Source organism: Dendrobates tinctorius, unplaced genomic scaffold, assembly GCF_039654945.1.
Source record: "Dendrobates tinctorius isolate UK_male_01 unplaced genomic scaffold, ASM3965494v1 ptg000019l, whole genome shotgun sequence".
NCBI classification, from domain to species: domain Eukaryota; kingdom Metazoa; phylum Chordata; class Amphibia; order Anura; family Dendrobatidae; genus Dendrobates; species Dendrobates tinctorius.
In genome coordinates this window covers 27,335,038-27,362,690 of record NW_027361687.1, presented here as the reverse complement: position 1 = coordinate 27,362,690, position 27,653 = coordinate 27,335,038, and the positions used below count along the sequence as shown (strand labels likewise).

Sequence of the window (27,653 nt, the reverse complement as noted above, 5' to 3'; positions counted from 1 at the left end):
TGCAGCCCGGACTTCCTCTTCATGTTCAATCAGTATGAAAGCAGAGACAGTGTTGCCAGTGCTGATTGGGCGCCGGGCACCATGTGTCACAACACCAAACAAGAGCTCTGGGAAGCGAGTGCCGACACTGCTGGAATTTTGCCAGCATGGGAGGGGGGAGTATAGTTTTTTTTTTTTTTACTTTATTGGGCCAAAACATTTAGTTCAAGAAAGGGTTGGACATCCCCTTTAATTCCAGTTTACAATAATATAACAAGGCAGCAGAGAACAATATACTAAGTACGCAAGAAAAAAAGTTTCTTGAAATAAAACCCTACCATCCCATTCTTCTAACACCTGCCCAATATACACAAGGATCCCAAGAATCCTCCTGGGAGACCTAGAATCTCTGGGATCAATAATTCAGACTAGTAATCTCTCAGAATACAATGATAAAATAATAGAACATCATGTATTTAAACTACATAACTATCACCGAGATTCTACACGTTATACAAATAATCCAAAAAAATTAATTGGAATCCAAAATATATATTTTTTTACCCTTGATGTATCCTCCCTATATTTAAACATCTCTCATGATATAGGATTAATGCGTTTCAACACATTTTTTGGGGTCTGGGACAAAAGACTACGGGACAAAAGACTACAGAACAAATGAAAATCCTTCCACAATGGCCTTGACTTTATCTTGAAGAAAACTTTCTTCACATTTTTAAATGAACAGTATCAAACACGGGGCACCGCAATGGGCTCTAAGATGGCACCAACTAATGCAAATTTATTTATGGGGGAATTCATAGAGATCTTCATTTATAATAGCAGGAACAAACAAGATATCATCTGCTATTAAACATTCATTGATGACCTTTCCTCATATAGGACAATTCAGATAATGTGGAATCTTTTTTTTTTTTTTTTTTTTTAAGGATATCAATTTTAACAACTGGGGGAATGTCTTTTTCACCTATGACCATAGCTATCAGCATCGATATCCTCAATGTGACTGTCTATATCAGAGAATAAGAGAATACAATTTGCACAAAAATCTTTAAGAAGGTTGATGCAGTTACATAAATTATAATAGTGGTCATTACAAAAAAAAAATGGCTTGAAAATATCCCACATAGCCAGTTGAAAAGAATCCTGAAGTATTGCACTTTAGACAATAGAAAGATTAATAAAATTATACCTTGATATCTCAAATCCGATGCCTTACTCGAGAGAAATCCACATTTTTCTCAATATGTAAATAAACTGTTAAGATCTATTAGTGGTACAGAGATCTTCCAGAGAGTCTGCCTTTGGAGACGTGTACATCTTCCCCCTATATGATGTTGACCAATCGTAAGCAGCTTGCAGGGGAAAGAAGAACACACCCCCACAATAGCTCAGATCAGGTTTCTCAGTCTGAGACATGTAATGAGTTGCGTGTGGTTATATAGTGTCGGGAGTACAGCAGAGAGGAGTGTGATTACTCACACTTCTTCAGGTTTTATCGTGACAGCCAGTGTGGGGGGAGGAACAGTACAGCTAAAATTTGGATTAAAAAAAAAAAAAAATGTACAGAGACCGAAATAGTTGCAATACCTCAACTTTATTAATTTTCAGTTCTATGACCATTAACACAAAAGGAATGCAATGCAATATAATGCATTAGATGAAATGAAAAAATAAATGTGGAGCATCATCTGGCCAGTTAGAACTATTATCCCTTCCCCCAAAAAATAAAGAATCTATAAATGAGGAGATCCCAAAGATACATGCACACTGCTACGTGGGACTGATCTGACAGTCCCGTACTGTACCATGCAAGACAGTTATTGCTGCAAAACATCAAACACATTGTATGGCTTTGTCTGCGTCAACAGGTACATACTGTGCTATTTTGCATTACAGTTTCAGAGGTATTTCATATTGTACACTACTGCAAGCAAAAGTTCAGTTCTTATTGCTTCCTCCATTGGAGTAGATTAGAACGACATGAATACCTGGAGGATACTACAACATACACTTTACACCATGTCCATCCATATTTACAGATCTGTGTATCCGTCAGCAAGCAGTAGAAAGGCTCACAGTATGCCAAGCCGTCTTAAAATAGACATCAGTTATCTTACAATGAGCATGCTGTTTAAAAATAAACTCAATAGTATTTATATATTTGGAATATAGAATACTAAGTTCCGCTGCTAAATATTGCCGGGTTATGTTTCCTCCCATGCGGCAGTCACCTAGTTCATCTGGTCCTTCTAAGTGCATACCATTATTCTTTGTGAATTCACAGTAAAGAGTCGTAGACATGCAGGCTATATTAATAAACACGTATCTCTAACCATGCAAGGAGATAGGCAGAAAAGGATTTGCGAGTATAAACTGCTCTATCGGAAATAACCCCTCCCCCCCTCATGTATGCTGAGAGATTCCAAGTTCTTGGAAAGTATAAGGTTTACCATTGAGAAGTATGAAGGCGATGACACTCAGGATGTAGGGTGATCAAGTTGAGGTCAGTCAGAAGCTCTAGTATTGATACTGGCCACTGACCAAAGCTGGCAGTAACCTAATGTGTATGGGCACCATCCAGCCCTCCCGTCTAGGCACAATTCAAGGAACCAAGGAAATGGCAATTTTGATTTTCTTTCTCCGATCTCGTGTTCCAGTAGAGGATAAGACACTTTGGAAGAGTATATCTCCAGATGTTCTCCACTGTTTGTACAGATCTTAAGGTGTCCATACACTTTAGATAGCAGCCAGCCGAATGTTTGTTCGGCCAAAAACTATTTATCTCCACTCCTCTATGCACACACATTGTCAGACGAATGTGCTTTCAATGGAGACAGCAGAATACGCCACTGCATGATAGCTGCAGTTCATCTCCTAGAGAAACAAAGGGATCGGGCTTTGTACTTCAACATGACCGATCCTTCTCTCCTCTGACTGATCCTTCTCTCCTCTGACCTCATTATTCGGTGGGAAGTTGGGAAGACCCCATACACACAACACAGTTGGCCAGTCCAGACAATGTTATAGGTAGGATTGTGTTTTTTTAAGGTAAACATATAGATTAGATAGAAGTAGATGGGACGGTAGAAAAACCAACTGGTGAACATTTACTTCACCGACACCACCACCCATATTTTAGGCCATTTCAGCCAAACCTGGCCATATATTTTCAGTGACGCTGGAACGAGGAAATATCTTCTGGAAACAAGGCAATAACGTTGCAGACAAAAGATTTTTTCATAGGAAAAAAGATTATTCCCCCAGCTATTGCAAGAAAAATTCAAATATGGCCGACTCCACCAGACAATGATCGCGGGTTATTGGCTGACAAAAATTATCTTTATTTGTAAAATTTCCCCCTTAACATTCGTGATGGTGAAAATCATCCCTTTTCATCAACTTTATTGTATATGGGCACCTTTACCATACTGACTTGTGGATAATAGCTGATTTTTTTTTAAATACCTCCACTTGTCTAGCGCATTAACTTTTAGAAATCAGTATGTATATGCACCCTACTCTTCTATCAATGCGTGCTTTTAAGTGGTACACCATAGAGACCAGTTTTCATAAATGTTCCCTATAATATGCAGACTGGAGCTAAGAAGAAGCATTTGAAATCCACCACACATAGACCGTGTTAGATACGAATGCAATTCTACAGTATATTCTGTCATCAACACATTAAAAATGGCCCCACTTGGGGGTATAATCCTTTCCTCCTCTTCTGTATTTGTGACCTGTGTGTTACCTACTGTATTTGGTATACATCCATGCTTACAATATACTCCTACACTTTACAAATACAGTAAGACAAGTCATATGTATCTACCACGGGTAAATATACTGTACTATTGCAAGAGAACCGTTTTCAGGCTTGATACCTAGCACTAGACCAGGTATGCAAAAACTTTTCTGAACTTTTATTGGATTAGGTCCCATCTGACAAGATGGAGCTCATCTGAATGAAGGTGTTAGACTCCATCTTTACATAATTGACTCTTCCATCTATTTAGAAGGTCATAACTGTGGATACCTTTAGTACACGGTGTGCAACCCCAACATGTTTCAAGAACCCTTTACAAATAGTAAGCATCACAGACAATTATTAGTATTTCTGATCATCACAATCACAGAGTTGGCAACAGCCTGATATCCTTTGGCTTTCATGTACTTAGGGAGCCTATACACCCAAGAAGACCGTTGGCTGACCTCTCAATCAGTTGTAAATGGGGGCCCTCAAGTCAACCAGTCTCCAACCAAATCTCCAAACAAATCAACCAGTGAAAATCTGTCACCAGGTATTCCTCCCAATCTCTCATATACATTGGTGCTTGAAAGTTTCAGACCCTTCAGAATAGTCTATATTTCTGCCTAAATTTGACCTAAAACTACACTAGATTTTCACACTAGCCCTTAAAAAATAAATCAAACAAATGAGTTATATACGTTAGACTTTGTAATGGTTTAAATTAGGAAAACGATCCATTACAAAATCTCCAATACCCACAATTTTAAGCGTGGCCAGGTTTACTGCCTCATCTCACTTATCTAACTATCCCTGTTTTACCCATACAAAAATTTCTTCAAAACCAGGACCCTCGTATCATCTGTTCACACACCGTCCATGCACTCTGTATCTGTACTTGTACACATACTGGCCAGTGACTGGTTCATGCAGCATTATGTGAACACCCCATTATATTGATGGTTGGACCGTACAATGCCAGCAATTGTTACCATCCACCTTTCGTGTCTCCCCTATTTCCTCAATAGATTGTAGGCTTGCAAGCAGGACCCTAACTCCTCTTGTTACCTGTTGATTTATGCAATTGTTATTATGTAATATCTTTATTCTCTGTACAAGTCCCCTCTAAAATGAACAGTGCTGAGGAATATGATAGCGCTATTACAGTGTTGAGGAATATGATAGCACTATAGAAATAAAATATTATTATTATTATTATTATTATTATTATTAACCATCTCTAAACATAGATTGCGTAACAAATGGAGAAAAGTTAAGAACATTGTTACCTTCACCAGTAGCTGTAGACCAACAAAGAACACTCCAAGAGTATGTCTATCACAAAGGAACCCAAGTTAACCTCTAAGCAACAAAAGGCCATGTTCATGAGTCTATCATGTCGACACTGAACAAATACAGAAGGAGAAAGCCACTGCTCTCTATAAAGAACATCTCTGCCCGTCTGCAGCTTGTTAACGTAGTCAGAGGGCTACTGGAACAATGTTTTGTGGACAGATGAGACCAGAATAGAGTTTTTATGTAAAGGCCACTCACAGACATTTGATATTTAACAAAGTATCTAATTTTTTTGCTTAATTATTTGAAATGGTTCTGTATCTACTCTTAGGACTTGTGTGAAAATCTGATGGAGTGGTAGATCAATTTTTTGCTGAAATATGAAAAATGTTGAGCTGTTCACAAACGTTCAAGCTCCACTGTACATGCATGCTAACAGATTCACCTTCCTTGAGAACAAAAGGATCAGGCATATTGACAATAAACATGCTCATCTCTTATTTAGCTCAACATCTGCAGTCGGAAAGAAGCAGGGCAACCCCATACAGATGTGATGATCAACCGGACAGAATTGTGGAGTTCTGCCTCAGTATGTTTCCTGTAAACTGAACGACCGTTACAGTACATGTAGGGGAAAGGTGGTCGCCTGGACCGGAAGTATGTACATCAGCATGCAGAATACACTGACGGGAACTGCAAGGAGAAATAATCAGATTCCCAAACAACATCAAGTATATTAAGTGCTCGTCAGAATGAAGATCCTTTATATCCATTTAATGTAGGACCAGATTACTAAAAAGTACTTTAATGATCTACCTCCATGATACAATTGGAAATACCGTCCATGAGGTGTGATGAAAGCCAATAACCATGCTGTAAATGGACTATCGTGAAAGAATATTTTCTGTCTATACTTATATACTTCAGATACATAGTAAAACATTAGTAGATCATGCACTGGGCCCTATAGTGGCACTAACAACTCGCTACCTAACACTAATGCTTTTATGGAACTATACACATATCAAAAAATGGAAGACATTGGTGATTTTGTTGTTCTCAGACAACTTGTAACATCATTTTGTCCACAAGTAGTAAAATATATAGTACATACACTAATATTGCACGTATCCCATTATTTCATTACGACCGGTTACAAAACACAGTAACCACAAAGCAGGACGGAAAAAAAAAAAAAAAAAACCCTAAAGATGTGCAAATTATTTAAATAGTGACACCTGTTCTCTACTTTGGGGGTGTAGACGGCATTATTTGGATTAGGGGGGTCCTTGACTGGAGCAGTGGTGCATTTGTGACTTTGGGAGGAGGTTGCTCTATGGCTCCATCCACACAGGACTTTGACACCCTACTTCTTGGGTTTTCTAGTAATGAGACCTCCACCGATCATGCATTTATTAACTATCCACAGGATAGATGATAAATCTTGTTTTGGGGTGAAAATTTTTAGACACTTATTAGGGAAACAGGTATTTTCTACCCTATCTGAGCACAGAATGATGTAGGGTTATAAACCCTTACTAGGCTGCTTGCTGCAATTTTGATTAAAAACGATTTTCTCTGCGGCAGATCTAGTTCTCTTTATAGCCCCTCCCACAGCACTGATTGGCACGTTTATGTGCACACTGTGCATAGGCAGAAAGTTGCTAGTCAGCAGAGGGTGCATGATGGGACTATGACTGGCTGGCAGCAGGCCAACTAGTCCTCTACTGATAATCTCCTACAGTGATTTTATAAAAACTAAAACAGGCAGCCCAGTAATTGACACATTGCTGGAATGATGGTCTCTGTCCCTACATTATGCTGCTCTCAGATTAGGTATAAAACACCTGCTGACAGATTCTCTTTAAACAGGGCTCCTTGGTGTTAAACTGATCACTGGAAATAAAAGTGATCAGCTCAACTTTAATCTGTGAAGAAACTAGATGGCGATTGTTAAATTTCCCTGCAGCGCCTCTACAGGAGAAATGAAGTATTACAAAGCTGCCATTAAAATAAAATCACCAGCCTGGCTAATGCATGGACATCATGCTGGGTCATCCAAAGAGAAGGACACTCTATGTACGTTCTCTTCAGTATGGCTATAGAAAAAAAGCTCAAAACAGGAGAATCACTTTTTTTTATTAAAGCCGAATGCAATTTTAGTTTTCTAAACTTATCTAATAAATCTTTCAGCATATTGACATGCCCCTAAAATCAATGACACAGCCATCATTTACAGTTTAGGGTCATTTCCTATCGATAGCATTTGGAGAAAATGCAGATTTTGGGGGAATATTTACATTCACATGATATTCTGCTTTAATTATCGCTTGCGTGTTTGAGTCTATAGGAATTAAAGAGCTGAATGTAAAGTGACTCATTCTTTATTTTATTGCGTGGACTTGTCCTACGCTTTACTGCGTGGGCTCGTCCTATGTTTTACCATACTGACTCATGGAGCAGACCGCAATACTTCTAGGAGTATCTGATCAATCCCATATCTCATTACATAAGTGCTCATTATGGGCATCCTGTGGTCAGACACATTACATTTACGACACCGTCCCACACACTCTATGTATCTCATACATAAACCATAGGGTAAACTATTCTCATCTATGTAGCTGTCATTCAATAAACGTTACCTCTCGAGTAGACATCACTCCATTACGGATTCTGCGGATTTTCTGAACAATAAAAGGGTCGGACTCCACCAGTCAATGCGTATTATTATAAAAAAAAAAACCCTTAGATTTTATGGAAAACCTGAGAATTAAGCAAACTCAACATTATTGCGTTTATTGCAAAGTCTGCGCCATATGCACATCAGTTCCCGGTTGGCTTACCTGGCACTACATTTGAGGTAAACTATGGATTTCCTCGTGGAAAACATTTGCATTTTTCCTATAAATTCATTGCTATTCGTTAATTGCTACAGAAATAAATGAAGCGTCGATTACGGAAGGAGCAGCGAATGTTTAACATTGTGATCCAGCCTAAGATCCTCAGTGCTAAGTGAATGTGAGAAGCCAGAAATGTCCCAGAATAAAGACATACACCCCCCCTCCCAAAAAAAAAAAGTCAACTTTGGTCTTCTATGTACAGCTCTGAACGGATCGGTCCGAGCGAAGGGAAAAGTGGACGGTGTGAACAGATCATATCCATCCACGTCCGAGCTTGGCTGCCTGTCTTCACAGATGGGACCTGATAATCAGAGCTGTATACATCACAAGGCTCCATTCTCTTCATTATTTTCGGCCTCTGTAGTGGGCACTAGGACTAGGAATGTGAATCTGTAGGGGATCCGTTCTTATAGAAAGAAGGAGCAGATGTGAAAACTGAATCTATTAGGACTGAAGACACCTCAGCACTGTTCTGGCATAACAACCTTACATGGTGAAGGCATGGAGGACAGCAGGGGAGTTAGCGAGGCCGAAGATTGACACCAAGTAGATGTAACTTCTCTCTAGGTCAGGCCTAATGGATGCAGCACTGGAGACAGGTTACACTTAGGGTATATGCGGAGAAGGTGCCAGTCATTCTTTGCTGTTTCGCTCATTAGCCAAGCCTAGAGAGAGAAGAAAAACAAAGGCCAAATGTATTGTGCACCAACATACACATACCAGCCTTACCCACTAGAAGACTCCCATACAACAGCCGACTGTGATGGTCAGTATTGGAAGGAGTGTAGGGACACCTTACTGCCCAGTCTAGAGAGATGCCCATACAATGCTGGGAAAATACTGTGCCCAGGTCCTATTCTAATTATTGAGATCTATGCATAATATGACCTGGGCATACGGTGATTGCCTCAGCAACTGTACCACTCCACATACAATGGTGTCTCTCTACACTGGACAGGAGGGTAAACCTACACCGTCCATTTAGGAGTGGATTCCCAGTCTAATGATTAATGAAGATCCCTGAAGAAGGCAATGAAAGGTCTTATCCAAAGGATAGATGATAACTTGTTGATCGGAGCAGGTACCAGTAGTTGGACCGCCACTAATCGGCTGAACGTTGACCTTTGTTGCATGTTTGACCTGACATTCATTCCCCTTTCTAAGCAGCTCCAGAGTGAGTAAATGTTGAGGCGGTTGGGCATCCCACCTGCAATGTCATCTTGTATCTACCCTGATCTGACAATGAACAACATATGTCTTATCCCGTGGATAGGCAACAACTTGTTTTAACTGGACAACCCCTTTAACGAATCGCTGTAGAATATCCAGATTTTTTTTAAAAAAGTGATCAACCCTAAAGCATACATACACATGACCACTTTATTTGTTCCAGTAACACAAAAAAAATCCCTCTTTTATACTCCAATGGAAATAATGCCACAGACATGTCCCCATTGATATGCATTGCCATTCTATTCGGGATCCAGCGCACGATTGTGTACATAATAGATTACTGGATTCCAGATCACGTTTGCCTCAAACTACACATCAAGGTGCATTTAGTCTGACTGATCATAATGAACAATGTTTGTTCTTTGGTAGATGGCAGTGTAACGCTCATTGTCAACAGGAGATGTGCCACTGACATGATGCCTGCTGTATGGCCACAGAACGATTGTAATAATGATTGTTCTGTCGCCATATGGTCTGGATCAGCTATGACTTGTATGTAGTTCTTTGGTGATCGCTTACGAGTAGAAATGTGCCCATCTAAATATTCCATTACTAGTAGTCTCCAACACGTAGCTCTCAAGTGGCGACAGATTTCAAGACATGTTGGGCTATAGATCTATATGGACTGGCAGGATGAGCTAAAGACAGCCTGATTTATCCCAACTAAACTAGCGTAGTGCCAGGTCACACACTTAAAGATGTGTGAAAAAATTAATAGTGTCCAGATCTTGCTCTTATTTTATTCTCTCTGCTCCCCAGAGATGAGCTTTTTTTTTTTAATTTAGTCTTCACATTTACGGTCTGTACAAGGGAGCGTAGCTCACATGCTAACCATGCAGAAAATTAAAAAACCCGCCCCAGAGGATCCTGTGAGTCAAGTCCCTTTCATAAACCCAGTAAAAAAAAAAAGCACTAAATAAAAGTGTACATATTTCCGGAACCATATGATGGGATTAAAAATTTTTTTTTAAAAAAAAAGCATAATACTCCGGGGAACAGTGGGCATAAGAAGAGGAGCAAAGATTGGTCAATTCTGTCCTGGTGACAAGGTCCTTTTAGTGTACTTACTAGCACAGTTATTGGTTTAGTAGTGATAGATCTGCTGCCAGACCCCCTTTAGTTATAGGAATCTGCCCAGACAGCATTGCTGGACAATCTTTCTTAGTCTTACAGATCCAGGCACCATTTTCTCCAGCGACTTTCTGTAGCTGAAGGAAAAAATGATGCATTCTGAAGGACCTACTAAAAAAAAAAAAAAAAAAAAAAGAAACAGAAGTTTGCAAACTTTTGAGCATCTTGTGGGGCTGTATGTAATGACCGGGCTCCATAGCGGGGGGGGAGGGGGTCTTATGTGCCAACATGCTGGAAGTCCTTAGCTTGGCTTCTGCCCTACCATCAGCTGTAGAACATCACAATCACACAATCACAGGCTTACAACATGAAGTATTTCAGCGTAGCAACATAACAAGAAGCAGATGCAAGGCACTCACACAAGAAACTTGCTTCTGTCCATCTTGACTGGACCTACAATCGTTTTGCAACCTTTATGGATCATAAGCCGTAGACAGTGTAGCTTCTCCTTCCCAATTGCTAGTCTGCTCCTTATACTTTGTAAGCGAGTAAAGTTCTTATATGTTTTGCCTAAAAGAGAACAAGAATTGTCATCATGTATATGTCATTTGTGTCTACAACTCCTGTTAATAACTGTCTCCATGGCAACAAATCAAAAACAATCCCATTCCTATTTGCAGCCCCTATTCTGTGAAAGTGGAGCTTCCCTTTAAGCTTGCAATACACAAGTATTGGAACATAGTGTATACCAGATACGGTGTTTCTGTGAAAATAACGGTTACTGAAAACCCAAACCTGCTGGAGCTTTTGGTCACAGGTCACCTAAGATTTTGCCATCACAGATGATAAACAGGATTTTTGGGTACAGTTTCTCGGAGCCTTCATTGGGGGACACAGGAAACCATGGGGCGTATGCCACTAGGCTGACACTAGGCACAAAAAAAATTCTCCTCCCCAGAAGTATACACCTCACCAACTGGCACCAAGTTTATCAGTTAGTAAGGGAGCAGTAGGAGAAGCAACATGTAAAGGAAAAACACAGATAAATACCAAAATCAAACTGTAACAATGGAAAACCGTTAATACAGGTATCAGACATGGGAGGGTGCTGTGTCACCCAATGAAGGCATCAAGAAACAGATTTTACAGTGAGTAACCAAAAATCCTGCTTTCTCTATTACTTCATTGGGGGACACAGGAAACTATGGGATGTCCCAAAGTAGTCTTTAGGAAGGTGGAACAGCACAAACGCCTTTCAGGTCGCAGGAATAAAAACTGCCGCCTGTAAGATTCTCCTACTTAGACTGGCATCTGCCTAGACACAGGTATGGAACTTGTATAACGTGTTGATGGAGGACCAGGTCGCCGCTTTGCAAAGCTGTAGAGTGGAGTGGATGCCCGATGGCGAACGGCCCAGGAAGCACCTACCGCCCAGGGGGAGGCGCACTGTTCTTAATCAGATACACTTCCAAGATTGCCGTCCGGACCCAAAAAACGATCTCGGGTCCAAAAAGAATTCTAGTTTGTATACTGAAGACACAACCTCTCTGACTCGTGAGGGATTGAGAGGAGGATTTGGAGCGACTCTCCTGCCTAGCCCTCTTAGAACTCATACTGAGAACTGTAGGAGGAAATAAGGGTGAGTCATAGAATCCGCCGGCAGCGGATAGGCAACCTGTCCAGCACAGATACCAGGATCTGAGAAACCTTGCTTAGATCAGTGTCTTAGACACTGAGACAAAGATGCCCATGCAGGGATAAGGGGGGCACTCTCGCTGGAAGCGGTGGAGGACTCCTGGGTAGCCAAAACTGAAAGATTACTGCAATCCTGACAGAAGGATGAAGACTGACCTGGAGGCAGTCTGCACTTACAAGAGCAAACAAAGTGTTTGACAAGAGTAGTAGAGGCCGAGGGTGAGTGCACTCTCCTTTAGATTTAGACATGACAGAAGATAGGCAAAGTTGACAAACTAATGCCAGTGGTTAAGGAACAGAACAGAAGTTTTGCTGAGGAGAGTGTCAGTCTGCAGAGTACAGCTTATCCACAGGAGAGGTGAGGTAGCGCAATCTTATGCCAGGAGACCACGGTGACTAAGCTCAGGAGGGCTGCCTGGAGAAGCTCTTGTGATACCAGAGTATATATGCCGAAAAATGGTGGCTGCAGGGAGGAAGAGACGTGCCTTGGGCGAGAAAAGGGCACGTAGTCCTCGCACTACTAAAAGAAGGAAAGGGGGCGTGTTTGTGCGGAGGGCGAGAAAAGCCTGCGTGACAAAGGAGGAAGGGGCATGGCCAAGCGCTGCAGCTAGGCCGCACAGAAGCCAGGGCCTAAAGAAGAAAGTGAGCAGATGAAAGGAGGGGGGCAGTGCAGAGGCATAAAAAAGTGCAGGTTTTATGCCCAGCACAGTCACACACACACACCTGTACACCCAGCGATAACACTGATCCTGTGAAGAAAATAATGTACAGTAATGCACAGGGAAAGAAATGGAGGGGGTACCTGTGGAAAGGAAGGTTCTTCTCCATCCTTGAAGATGTCTCTGAAACACTAACAGACGTCCAACGTTCACCGAATTGGCAGGAATGGGGGACCAGGACCATCAGAACACATCTTGTGTATTAGTGGCTAGGGTCATGACAGTCAGATGAGGATACGTTGTGTCAGTCTACACCATACTCTGTCTCCATGTGGGACTACAGTGTGACTGTTCACACAGTTTTCCTCCAAGATATAGAAGAAAGAACCTTCTGAAAAAGAAAAGGGAAATCATTACTGAAAAATGCCAAAAACCCAAGTACATATGGGTCTAGTGAAAGACCCGTGTCCGCCTCGTACTCACACTAAGCTAAACTGGTTAACTTGGTGCCAGTCTGTGGGGTGTATACTGTTTGGGAGGAGCTAATAATTTTTGTGCCTAGGGTCAGCCTCCTAGCATCAGTGTCATACACCCATGGTTTCCTGTCCCCCCCCCCAATAAAGCGATGGAGAAATATAAATTGGGTGGAACGGTGATTTTCCTGTGACCGCTCCCTGGGGTATAACTTATTACCTGTCAGGGTCCACAGCTCTTCTTTGATTAGCCGGCATAGTGTGCCGCCATCGCACATGTGATGTCGTGCAAGGTCGGCTAATCAAAAGTAGAGCAATCAGGTAAGAGGCGGTGCTCCCATGCAGTAGCCACAGACCACTGTCATGGCCGACGGAATGGGAAGCGCGAATCGATTCCCATCAACTCCAGTAATAACTGGTATACCAGTATAAGTCCCACTGATCGCAAGGCCTTGACCATGAGGAGTTTCGTGTCCATTTAACCATATGATACAAGGTAACACCCAAGCGCTATGCTTGGCTGTCAAAGAGAAAGAATTATGATAAAATCCCTACAGACATCTCCAGAGAATGGAGTAAGAACCTGCAATCTAACCCATTACCCCTTTCCAGCTGACCTCCTCCATTGAAAACAGGTAATTAAGGAAAATCCTAATGGCTAGCAAATGTGCGGCTAGGCTTAGCTGGTCCCACAAGAATGAACAGGAATGTGGAGAAGGGCAGATTTACGACCAGGTAAAGATAAGATCTAAAGATTTGTCATATTTTCAAAAACGGAATGAAATGGCGAACTCAATGCATGGATTCACGTCACTGGGCAATGGCCGGCATGACGCCAAATGGATATCGTCCAGATAGGAGACATGGCATAAATATTGTCATCTATCTATGAACAGATGAAATTGTGATGGGAAAGATGACTGTAGTGTTTTACACATGGGACCTTAAGATATTGTAAAAGCTGAGAATCTCATCATTTTTTTTAAGACTAAGACATATCCTATAGTTCTCTGAAGTCCAGCCCTGTTATGAGTCAGCAGAGGGGTGGCACGTGGGTGTAACTTGTGCTAATAATCCAATAATGATCCCTGTTCAATGACAGGAAGATACATTACGGTGTAGGATTAGAGCCAAGTCCACAGGACTTTTTCACTGGGAGTGCTTCCCTCCATTAATCTGTGCCATGTCCATGACCAGGATTAGTGACTTTCTTTCGTTATTCCTTTTTATTCTATATAATTGTATATATTGTATTGTCACCTTTGCAAAATCTTTTATATATATTTTTTTTTCATAAACACTGTCTATCTTTCTGGATTAAATATAAAATATAATAGCTCTGTTCCTCTTGCTCTGTAAACCGCACCCTTGAAGCCATATGCTACCTGTAACGGGTGTTCATTCGGCCTGTATAAACGATTGGTTGTGTCAACGAGTAGTTACTCTGTTATTGCGGAGCTGGCAGTGACCGTACCGAGGTATATAGATACTGTATATTCCATGTTTTGGAATCAAAAGTAAATATAGCATACGCTCCCTGGGAGTTCCCCAATATCGGGCTTTGCAGCCAAAGCAGCGGCAGTCTCATCCATCACTCGGCAGACATGCTGAAATTTCGCTGGTTTGATTCTTCCTTTCAAAAAAAAAAAAACAGAACTCATTGCAAATTGATGGGGTGAAGGAAGAGCAGGTGGTCTCCGCTGTACATTGTAAACAGAAGCTATATGGGAACAAAGCTTGAACAGTGGAAACTGCATTCATTTCTGCAAAATGTACAGAAAACTCAGGATACAGGTGTGGACAGAGCTATTGAAAGAAGTTTAACCTAAAAAAGTATGGATGTATAGGCACTGTTAGGACTCATACTCACTTGTGAGAAATACGGATGAGTGCAATCCCATAAAAAATCAAATTGCACCCGGACCAATGTTATTCAATAGGTGACATCTCATTTGCGAGTTTTTTCTCAGCCAAAATCGGACTGCGAATTGCTGCGATTCTCGGACGAGGTCAGGCGGGGAGTCTGCGCAGCCTCGTTGACGTCAGCGGTAGTCACTGAGGCTACGCAGCCTCCCCACCTGACCCGCAGTGAACTGACAGCATGGGAAAATGTTCAGAAACTTTCCCACGCTAATCAGTTCATCTCCGGTCAGGCAGGGAGGCTGCGCAGGCAGCCTTTCATTCATTGCATTAGCACCGCTCCCGGTTGTAAACTATTTAACCCATTGAGATGGATTGCAGCGTGGGACATGACTGTACGGCGGACAGGTATGGGATATAGTTCCTTTTTATTTTGGATTTTTTACAGGAGAACGATGGCTTTGATTGGATTGGGAGTTAAATAAAGATGGAAAAAATGTGTTTATTTCATTAAAAGACTTTATTCTTAATGTGTTTTTTTAAGCCTTTCATACTATTGGATTATAATGGATAGGTGTCTTATTGACACCTCTCCATTATTAACGAGGCTTAATGTCACCTTACCTTAATAGCAAGGTGACCTTAACCCCTTATTACCCCATATGCCACCTGTTACAGGGCAATGGGAAGAGAGAGGCTAAGTGGCGTAATTGGCGCCTTTTCTGGGGTGGCTGGGGGGAAGATGTTTTTAGCCGGTGGGGGGGGGGGGGGGGGAGTCAATAATAATAGTCCCTTCCTAGGCTATTAATATCTGCCCTCAGTCACTGGCTTTCCTTCTCTGGCTGAGAAAATTGTGCAGAGGCCCACAAAATCTTTTTCCGTGATTATATTCTTTCATTTAACACCTACAGTGCCAAAATTTTACACACAAACACTAATAAAATTAGTAGTCACTGACATATATAAATCTCCCTGGTTTATGCAATGGTTTACTATATGTAATCCATGTCTCATTTCCTGTTGGCTTCTGCAATTATTTTACAAAAGCCGACAAGAATAGGAGCAATGAGGATATCTAAAACGGTCTTAGGAGAGCAGGAAAGAGACTCAGACGAGAGATGGGGTTAAACCGCAACGCGTTTCGACAGAACATCCATCTTCATCAGGTGGATGTTTAACGGCTATTCTGCTAATATATATATATAACACACCTATACTATGTGTATATATTCTATCTATCCGAACCTATCCTACGCTTTACTCTACGCGGCATCTGCCGGCTTTTACTATACCTATATATAGATAGATATATGTGTATATATGTATATATATATATATTTTGAAGATTACTTTGTTTTAAAACGATGTGTACAGTTTTTTTTTTTACAATGCGATTTTAACATGAGCTTTTACATAGAGAGAATGTCATATGGATGTTCCGTGCGCAAAAAAAAAAAAAAAAAATCTCACGGAAATCGCATGACACTCGTTCGTTTTTTCGGTCTGGAAATCGGACCTTTTTTTTTCACGCAAATGGGTATGTGCCCTTACCCTGAGGAAATAGACACCTCTCTTCTAGATGTTGGCCGTACAATCAATAAGAAAGCCAACGTTGCAGGTATACGCAAATTAGCTGTAAGTGCATTGGGGGCGTGTCAGAGCACTTCCAGGACTCCAGCCCTTGTGCCCTGCTTCCTACGTTTGATTGACAGGTCAGTCTGGATCTTACTGGGCATGCACTGTCAGTTGCTGGTGTGACATCTCGGAGACACGCCCCAAATGCACTTACAGCTATTTTGCATAAAACTTAAACACTGGATTTCTGAGTAATGACAGGGCAGATTTTTACAACCAAGCGCCTTTAGGGTGTGTGCACACACTGCGGATTCACCTGCGGATTTTTCCGCGCGGATTTTGTAAAATCCGCAGGTCAAAAGACCTGCGGTTTATCTGCGGATTGCGGTTTTCCCCTGCGGTTTCACACCTCTACAATGGAGAAGGTGTAAGGCTGCGTTCACGCGTCGCGGTTTTTTGCGGCGGGTTTTAACGAGTGTTTTTGCTGCGAAAACGCAAAAAAACATCATCCCATGCATTCCAATGGGATTCCGCAATGCTGTGCTAATGCTGCGGAATTGCATCGCGGAAAAATACGCAGCGTGCTCATTAATTTTGCGGAATCGCGGCGATCCCGCACCCATAGGAATGCATTGTTCTGCTTACTTTCCCCATGTCGCTATGCCCACCATGCGAAAAGTAAGCAGAACATTTGCGGATGGTACACAGGGGGTGGAGGAGAGGAGACTGTCCTCCGGGCTGTGGGTACCATATCCCTGTAAAAATAAGAAAAAAATAAAAAAAATCGGGTTATATTCATCTTCCGACGTCCCGCACAGCCTTCCTCCTGTGCCTCAGCAATGCTCCTGTTCCCAGTAATGCCTTGCGAGACCTTTGATGACGTCGCGGTCTCGCGATACTGTAGCAGTCCCTATTCCTCGCGAGACCGCGACGTCATCAAAGGTCTCGCAAGGCATTACTGGGAACAGGAGCATCGCTGAGGCACAGGAGGAAGGCTGCGCGGGACGTCGGAAGGTGAATATAACCCGATTTTTTAGTTTTTTTTAATTATTTTTTTAACATTAGATCTTTTTACTACTGATGCTGCATAGGCGGCCTCAATAGTAAAAAGTTGGTCACACAGGTCAAACACTATGTTTGACGAGTGTGACAAACCTGTCAATCAGTTCTACAAGCGATGCTACAGATCGCTTGGAAAACGCTAGCAATTCTGCAAGCTAATTACGCTTGCAAATCGCTAGTTTTTCCGCGGGAAAATTGCGGGAACTTAAAATGCGATTTTCCCGCGGAATGGAATCCGGAATTCTCGTGGTAACTTCCGCTACGTGTGCACATATACTAAAACCGCTGCAGATTCTGCACAAAGAATTGACATGCTGCAGTTTTGAAACAGTAGCAAATCCGTGAAGATTTTTCATAGGTTGTAATGGTACTGTACACCGCAGCAGAAACTGCTGCGGACCCGGAGGGCCATAACCGCTGCCGCTACCCAGCAGAATCCGCAGCGTGTGCACACACCCTTAAGGGGCTTCTGCGGATTTAAGCTATTGATGGCCAGCGTGTTTTGCTCCATGACAGGCGGCAGGGATTATGATCCGCTGGGATAAAGCGCTTTCATCGCCCCATCAGCACGTCCATATCTACAAGTGTAGTCTGGATGTATCCGAGCCACTGCCCGCCGGACCCCGCTCCACAGTAATGGGGCCAGTGATCTGGTGGCTATAGCACAGCGTGCACAACATGCTATGGACGCTCCTGCTGTGCGCCGTCCTGCAGTGCGCCGTCCTGCAGTCACTGCTACCCTGTGTGGTGTATGGACACTAACCTGGGGAAGGTGCAGAGCCGTCCTCTGTGCGCCGCCGCCGATCATACGGTGCAGGCGCTCTCCCCCATCACTCGCCCGAGCAGCCATGTTTCCGGCGACATTGCGGTACCCGTCGCTGCCAGCCCGCACTGCACCCGCCGGCCGTACACACGACTATGGCTGCTGCTCTGCTTACAACCGAGCCCGCGGCGGGGAGACGCGCTCCATGGCTGCCGCAGGACACGCAGCTCCCTCAGGCTGCGGCGCTACCAGTCCCCCGCCTCCCGCCGCCAAAGTCACATTGTATGCGGCATCGTTTCCAGGCGGAAGTGTGGAGGCGCCGTCATCAGGGTCACTGCGGAAATCGGGGGCGGCCTCCCAGCGGCGGCCGGGGCAGCCTGCCCAACCTTACCGCACTCGTGTGTACACGCCGCGATTACCGCATGTGTGTGATGGCTGCAGAGGACACATATGTAGGGGAGCATACTGTCTATAGGTGCCCACAATTATATTACTAGGGGAGGACACTACCTACATATATATCACTGGGGCGGACACTACGTGTATACATATATATGGTGTGGATACTGTATACTGGAGGTATTCACTGTGTATACATATATATCACTAGGGGACGGCGCATAAGAGGTACTCACTGTATATACATATGTAGCAGTAGGGGACGGCGCTATACATATAGAGCAGGTACTGTATATAGCACTAGGGGAGGATACTGTATACTGGAGGTACTCACTGTATATACATATGTAGCAGTAGGGGACGGCGCTATACATATAGAGCAGGTACTGTATATAGCACTAGGGGAGGATACTGTATACTGGAGGTACTCACTGTATATACATATGTAGCAGTAGGGGACGGCGCTATACATATAGAGCAGGTACTGTATATAGCACTAGGGGAGGATACTGTATACTGGAGGTACTCACTGTATATACATATGTAGCAGTAGGGGACTGCGCTATACATATAGAGCAGGTACTGTATATAGCACTAGGGGAGGATACTGTATACTGGAGGTACTCACTGTATATACATATGTAGCAGTAGGGGACTGCGCTATACATATAGAGCAGGTACTGTATATAGCACTAGGGGAGGATACTGTATACTGGAGGTACTCACTGTATATACATATGTAGCAGTAGGGGACGGCGCTATACATATAGAGCAGGTACTGTATATAGCACTAGGGGAGGATACTGTATACTGGAGGTACTCACTGTATATACATATGTAGCAGTAGGGGACGGCGCTATACATATAGAGCAGGTACTGTATATAGCACTAGGGGAGGATACTGTATACTGGAGGTACTCACTGTATATACATATGTAGAAGTAGGGGACGGCGCTATACATTTATAGCAGGTACACACTATGTATATAGCACTAGGGGAGGATACTGTCTATAGGTGCCCACAATTATATTACTAGGGGAGGACACTACCTACATATATATCACTGGGGCGGACACTACGTGTATACATATATATGGTGTGGATACTGTATACAGGAGGTACTCACTGTATATACATATATATCACTAGGGGACGGCGCATAAGAGGTACTCACTGTATATACATATGTAGAAGTAGGGGACGGCGCTATACATATATAGCAGGTACACACTATGTATATAGCACTAGGGGAGGATACTGTATACTGGAGGTACTCACTGTATATACATATGTAGAAGTAGGGGACGGCGCTATACATATAGAGCAGGTACTGTATATAGCACTAGGGGAGGATACTGTATACTGGAGGTACTCACTGTATATACATATGTAGAAGTAGGGGACGGCGCTATACATATATAGCAGGTACACACTATGTATATAGCACTAGGGGAGGATACTGTATACTGGAGGTACTCACTGTATATACATATGTAGAAGTAGGGGACGGCGCTATACATATAGAGCAGGTACTGTATATAGCACTAGGGGAGGATACTGTATACTGGAGGTACTCACTGTATATACATATGTAGAAGTAGGGGACGGCGCTATACATATATAGCAGGTACACACTATGTATATAGCACTACGGGAGGATACTGTATACTGGAGGTACTCACTGTATATACATATGTAGCAGTAGGGGACTGCGCTATACATATATAGCAGGTACACACTATGTATATAGCACTAGGGGAGGATACTGTATGTTACACCGCTCCGCCATACTCACCCGGCCTCCGCTCCCACGCCGCAGCCTCTCTCCACCCGACGGCCGCGGCGGTCACCTGAGACAGACCCGCGACCGATGCCTTCCCTGCATGCTATGCACATGCGCCATAGGCCGCGGCCGCGCCTCCTTCCTGCTTCTTATGCTCCGGCTGTGCCCTGACCCGGAAGCACATTTGGACCAATGGCTGACCAGACGGGGCCATATCAGGCCGCTTCCCCCTGAGGGAGGCGCCTGATCGTTGTGTTTCCTGACACTCTGGCCTCGCTCCATCGTGCACACTCTGCTCCTGCAGTTCCTGTCTCGGCTGCTCCTCACAGCAGCTTATCAGTCCTGCTACCCGTGTTCCTGTCGTCCTACTCCAGTCCTGCCTTGTGTTCCTGCCGTCCTACTCCAGTCCTGCCTTGTGTTCCTGTCGTCCTACTCCAGTCCTGCCTTGTGTTCCTGCCGTCCTACTCCAGTCCTGCCTTCACTGTTCCTGCCGTCCTACTCCAGTCCTGCCTTGTGTTCCTGCCGTCCTACTCCAGTCCTGCCTTCACTGTTCCTGCCGTCCTACTCCAGTCCTGCCTTGTGTTCCTGCCGTCCTACTCCAGTCCTGTCTTCAGTGCTCCTGCCGTCCTACTCCAGTCTCAGTCTTACTCCGGTCCATCCTGAGCCGCCCCTCTCGGTACCGGCTACCGTGGTACTCGAACCCCTGGGCCTGCTCCTAACGGTCCCTGTATAGGGGTCGGTTCCACCTGGCAGCTCGCCCGGGGTCCCTCGGTGCCACGGTCCAGAGGGTCCACTCTCGGAGCTCCCGCTCCTGACCACCCACGCTAACACTGTATACTGGAGGTACTCACTGTATATACATATGTAGAAGTAGGGGACAGCGCTATACATATATAGCAGGTACACACTATGTATATAGCACTAGGGGAGGATACTGTATACTGGAGGTACTCACTGTGTATACATATATAGCACTAGGGGACGGCGCATAAGAGGTACTCACTGTATATACATATGTAGCAGTAGGGGACGGCGCTATACATATAGAGCAGGTACACACTATGTATATAGCACTAGGGGAGGATACTGTATACTGGAGGTACTCACTGTATATACATATGTAGAAGTAGGGGACGGCGCTATACATATATAGCAGGTACACACTATGTATATAGCACTAGGGGAGGATACTGTATACTGGAGGTACTCACTGTATATACATATGTAGCACTAGGGGACTGCGCTATACATATATAGCAGGTACACACTATGTATATAGCACTAGGGGAGGATACTGTATACTGGAGGTACTCACTGTATATACATATGTAGAAGTAGGGGACGGCGCTATACATATATAGCAGGTACACACTATGTATATAGCACTAGGGGAGGATACTGTATACTGGAGGTACTCACTGTATATACATATGTAGAAGTAGGGGACGGCGCTATACATATATAGCAGGTACACACTATGTATATAGCACTAGGGGAGGATACTGTATACTGGAGGTACTCACTGTGTATACATATATATCACTAGGGGACGGCGCATAAGAGGAACTCACTGTATATACATATGTAGCAGTAGGGGACTGCGCTATACATATATAGCAGGTACACACTATGTATATAGCACTAGGGGAGGATACTGTATACTGGAGGTACTCACTGTATATACATATGTAGCAGTAGGGGACTGCGCTATACATATATAGCAGGTACACACTATGTATATAGCACTAGGGGAGGATACTGTATACTGGAGGTACTCACTGTATATACATATGTAGCAGTAGGGGACTGCGCTATACATATATAGCAGGTACACACTATGTATATAGCACTAGGGGAGGATACTGTATACTGGAGGTACTCACTGTATATACATATGTAGAAGTAGGGGACAGCGCTATACATATATAGCAGGCACACACTATGTATATAGCAGTAGGGGAGGATACTGTATACTGGAGGTACTCACTGTATATACATATGTAGAAGTAGGGGACAGCGCTATACATATATAGCAGGCACACACTATGTATATAGCACTAGGGGAGGATACTGTATACTGGAGGTACTCACTGTATATACATATGTAGCAGTAGGGGACTGCGCTATACATATATAGCAGGTACACACTATGTATATAGCACTAGGGGAGGATACTGTATACTGGAGGTACTCACTGTATATACATATGTAGAAGTAGGGGACGGCGCTATACATATATAGCAGGTACACACTATGTATATAGCACTAGGGGAGGATACTGTATACTGGAGGTACTCACTGTGTATACATATATATCACTAGGGGACGGCGGATAAGAGGAACTCACTGTATATACATATGTAGCAGTAGGGGACTGCGCTATACATATATAGCAGGTACACACTATGTATATAGCACTAGGGGAGGATACTGTATACTGGAGGTACTCACTGTATATACATATGTAGAAGTAGGGGACAGCGCTATACATATATAGCAGGCACACACTATGTATATAGCAGTAGGGGAGGATACTGTATACTGGAGGTACTCACTGTATATACATATGTAGAAGTAGGGGACAGCGCTATACATATATAGCAGGCACACACTATGTATATAGCACTAGGGGAGGATACTGTATACTGGAGGTACTCACTGTATATACATATGTAGCAGTAGGGGACTGCGCTATACATATATAGCAGGTACACACTATGTATATAGCACTAGGGGAGGATACTGTATACTGGAGGTACTCACTGTATATACATATGTAGAAGTAGGGGACGGCGCTATACATATATAGCAGGTACACACTATGTATATAGCACTAGGGGAGGATACTGTATACTGGAGGTACTCACTGTGTATACATATATATCACTAGGGGACGGCGGATAAGAGGAACTCACTGTATATACATATGTAGCAGTAGGGGACTGCGCTATACATATATAGCAGGTACACACTATGTATATAGCACTAGGGGAGGATACTGTATACTGGAGGTACTCACTGTATATACATATGTAGCAGTAGGGGACTGCGCTATACATATATAGCAGGTACACACTATGTATATAGCACTAGGGGAGGATACTGTATACTGGAGGTACTCACTGTATATACATATGTAGCAGTAGGGGACTGCGCTATACATATATAGCAGGTACACACTATGTATATAGCACTAGGGGAGGATACTGTATACTGGAGGTACTCACTGTATATACATATGTAGAAGTAGGGGACAGCGCTATACATATATAGCAGGCACACACTATGTATATAGCACTAGGGGAGGATACTGTATACTGGAGGTACTCACTGTATATACATATGTAGAAGTAGGGGACGGCGCTATACATATATAGCAGGTACTGTATATAGCACTAGGGGAGGATACTGTATACTGGAGGTACTCACTGTGTATACCTATATATCACTAGGGGACGGCGCATAAGAGGAACTCACTGTATATACATATGTAGCAATAGGGGACTGCGCTATACATATATAGCAGGCACACACTATGTATATAGCACTAGGGGAGGATACTGTATACTGGAGGTACTCACTGTATATACATATGTAGAAGTAGGGGACGGCGCTATACATATATAGCAGGTACACACTATGTATATAGCACTAGGGGAGGATACTGTATACTGGAGGTACTCACTGTATATACATATGTAGAAGTAGGGGACGGCGCTATACATATAGAGCAGGTACTGTATATAGCACTAGGGGAGGATACTGTATACTGGAGGTACTCACTGTGTATACCTATATATCACTAGGGGACGGCGCATAAGAGGAACTCACTGTATATACATATGTAGCAGTAGGGGACTGCGCTATACATATATAGCAGGCACACACTATGTATATAGCACTAGGGGAGGATACTGTATACTGGAGGTACTCACTGCATATACATATGTATCAGTAGGGGACGGCGCTATATATATATAGCAGGTACACACTATGTATATAGCACTAGGGGAGGATACTGTATACTGGAGGTACTCACTGTATATACATATGTAGAAGTAGGGGACGGCGCTATACATATAGAGCAGGTACTGTATATAGCACTAGGGGAGGATACTGTATACTGGAGGTACTCACTGTGTATACATATATATCACTAGGGGACGGCGCATAAGAGGTACTCACTGTATATACATATGTAGCAGTAGGGGACTGCGCTATACATATATAGCAGGTACACACTATGTATATAGCACTAGGGGAGGATACTGTATACTGGAGGTACTCACTGTATATACATATGTAGCAGTAGGGGACGGCGCATAAGAGGAACTCACTGTATATACATATGTAGCAGTAGGGGACTGCGCTATACATATATAGCAGGTACACACTATGTATATAGCACTAGGGGAGGATACTGTATACTGGAGGTACTCACTGTATATACATATGTAGCAGTAGGGGACTGCGCTATACATATATAGCAGGTACACTATCTATATAGCACTAGGGGAGGATACTGTATACTGGAGGTACTCACTGTATATACATATGTAGCAGTAGGGGACTGCGCTATACATATATAGCAGGTACACACTATGTATATAGCACTAGGGGAGGATACTGTATACTGGAGGTACTCACTGTATATACATATGTAGAAGTAGGGGACGGCGCTATACATATATAGCAGGCACACACTATGTATATAGCACTAGGGGAGGATACTGTATACTGGAGGTACTCACTGTATATACATATGTAGAAGTAGGGGACGGCGCTATACATATAGAGCAGGTACTGTATATAGCACTAGGGGAGGATACTGTATACTGGAGGTACTCACTGTGTATACCTATATATCACTAGGGGACGGCGCATAAGAGGAACTCACTGTATATACATATGTAGCAGTAGGGGACTGCGCTATACATATATAGCAGGCACACACTATGTATATAGCACTAGGGGAGGATACTGTATACTGGAGGTACTCACTGTATATACATATGTAGAAGTAGGGGACGGCGCTATACATATAGAGCAGGTACTGTATATAGCACTAGGGGAGGATACTGTATACTGGAGGTACTCACTGTATATACATATGTAGCAGTAGGGGACTGCGCTATACATATATAGCAGGTACACACTATGTATATAGCACTAGGGGAGGATACTGTATACTGGAGGTACTCACTGTATATACATATGTAGCAGTAGGGGACTGCGCTATACATATATAGCAGGTACACACTATGTATATAGCACTAGGGGAGGATACTGTATACTGGAGGTACTCACTGTATATACATATGTAGAAGTAGGGGACGGCGCTATACATATATAGCAGGTACACACTATGTATATAGCACTAGGGGAGGATACTGTATACTGGAGGTACTCACTGTATATACATATGTAGAAGTAGGGGACGGTGCTATACATATAGAGCAGGTACTGTATATAGCACTAGGGGAGGATACTGTATACTGGAGGTACTCACTGTGTATACCTATATATCACTAGGGGACGTCGCATAAGAGGAACTCACTGTATATACATATGTAGCAGTAGGGGACTGCGCTATACATATATAGCAGGCACACACTATGTATATAGCACTAGTGGAGGATACTGTATACTGGAGGTACTCACTGCATATACATATGTATCAGTAGGGGACGGCGCTATATATATATAGCAGGTACACACTATGTATATAGCACTAGGGGAGGATACTGTATACTGGAGGTACTCACTGTATATACATATGTAGAAGTAGGGGACGGCGCTATACATATAGAGCAGGTACTGTATATAGCACTAGGGGAGGATACTGTATACTGGAGGTACTCACTGTGTATACCTATATATCACTAGGGGACGGCGCATAAGAGGAACTCACTGTATATACATATGTAGCAGTAGGGGACTGCGCTATACATATATAGCAGGCACACACTATGTATATAGCACTAGGGGAGGATACTGTATACTGGAGGTACTCACTGTATATACATATGTAGAAGTAGGGGACGGCGCTATACATATAGAGCAGGTACTGTATATAGCACTAGGGGAGGATACTGTATACTGGAGGTACTCACTGTATATACATATGTAGAAGTAGGGGACGGCGCTATACATATAGAGCAGGTACTGTATATAGCACTAGGGGAGGATACTGTATACTGGAGGTACTCACTGTGTATACCTATATATCACTAGGGGACGGCGCATAAGAGGAACTCACTGTATATACATATGTAGCAGTAGGGGACTGCGCTATACATATATAGCAGGCACACACTATGTATATAGCACTAGGGGAGGATACTGTATACTGGAGGTACTCACTGTATATACATATGTAGAAGTAGGGGACGGCGCTATACATATAGAGCAGGTACTGTATATAGCACTAGGGGAGGATACTGTATACTGGAGGTACTCACTGTATATACATATGTAGCAGTAGGGGACTGCGCTATACATATATAGCAGGTACACACTATGTATATAGCACTAGGGGAGGATACTGTATACTGGAGGTACTCACTGTATATACATATGTAGCAGTAGGGGACTGCGCTATACATATATAGCAGGTACACACTATGTATATAGCACTAGGGGAGGATACTGTATACTGGAGGTACTCACTGTATATACATATGTAGAAGTAGGGGACGGCGCTATACATATATAGCAGGTACACACTATGTATATAGCACTAGGGGAGGATACTGTATACTGGAGGTACTCACTGTATATACATATGTAGAAGTAGGGGACGGTGCTATACATATAGAGCAGGTACTGTATATAGCACTAGGGGAGGATACTGTATACTGGAGGTACTCACTGTGTATACCTATATATCACTAGGGGACGTCGCATAAGAGGAACTCACTGTATATACATATGTAGCAGTAGGGGACTGCGCTATACATATATAGCAGGCACACACTATGTATATAGCACTAGTGGAGGATACTGTATACTGGAGGTACTCACTGCATATACATATGTATCAGTAGGGGACGGCGCTATATATATATAGCAGGTACACACTATGTATATAGCACTAGGGGAGGATACTGTATACTGGAGGTACTCACTG

The 27,653-nt window shown here is 43.1% G+C and overlaps 1 long non-coding RNA gene across 3 annotated transcripts; it reads right to left on the bottom strand.

The window, feature by feature from the left end:
• Positions 1-1,578: 1,578 nt before the first annotated feature.
• LOC141082809 (uncharacterized) lies at positions 1,579-20,660 on the bottom strand. 3 transcript variants are annotated; one of them, XR_012230588.1, is made up of 4 exons: positions 20,537-20,660; positions 12,752-12,999; positions 10,674-10,824; positions 1,579-8,615 (listed from the first exon to the last, which is right to left on the bottom strand). It is a non-coding gene; the product is annotated as an uncharacterized lncRNA (long non-coding RNA). The 3 variants fall into 3 exon arrangements; XR_012230587.1 differs by lacking the exon at positions 20,537-20,660 and adding an exon at positions 18,342-18,693; XR_012230586.1 differs by lacking the exons at positions 12,752-12,999; positions 20,537-20,660 and adding an exon at positions 18,342-18,677.
• Between the last annotated feature and the right edge of the window lie 6,993 nt (positions 20,661-27,653).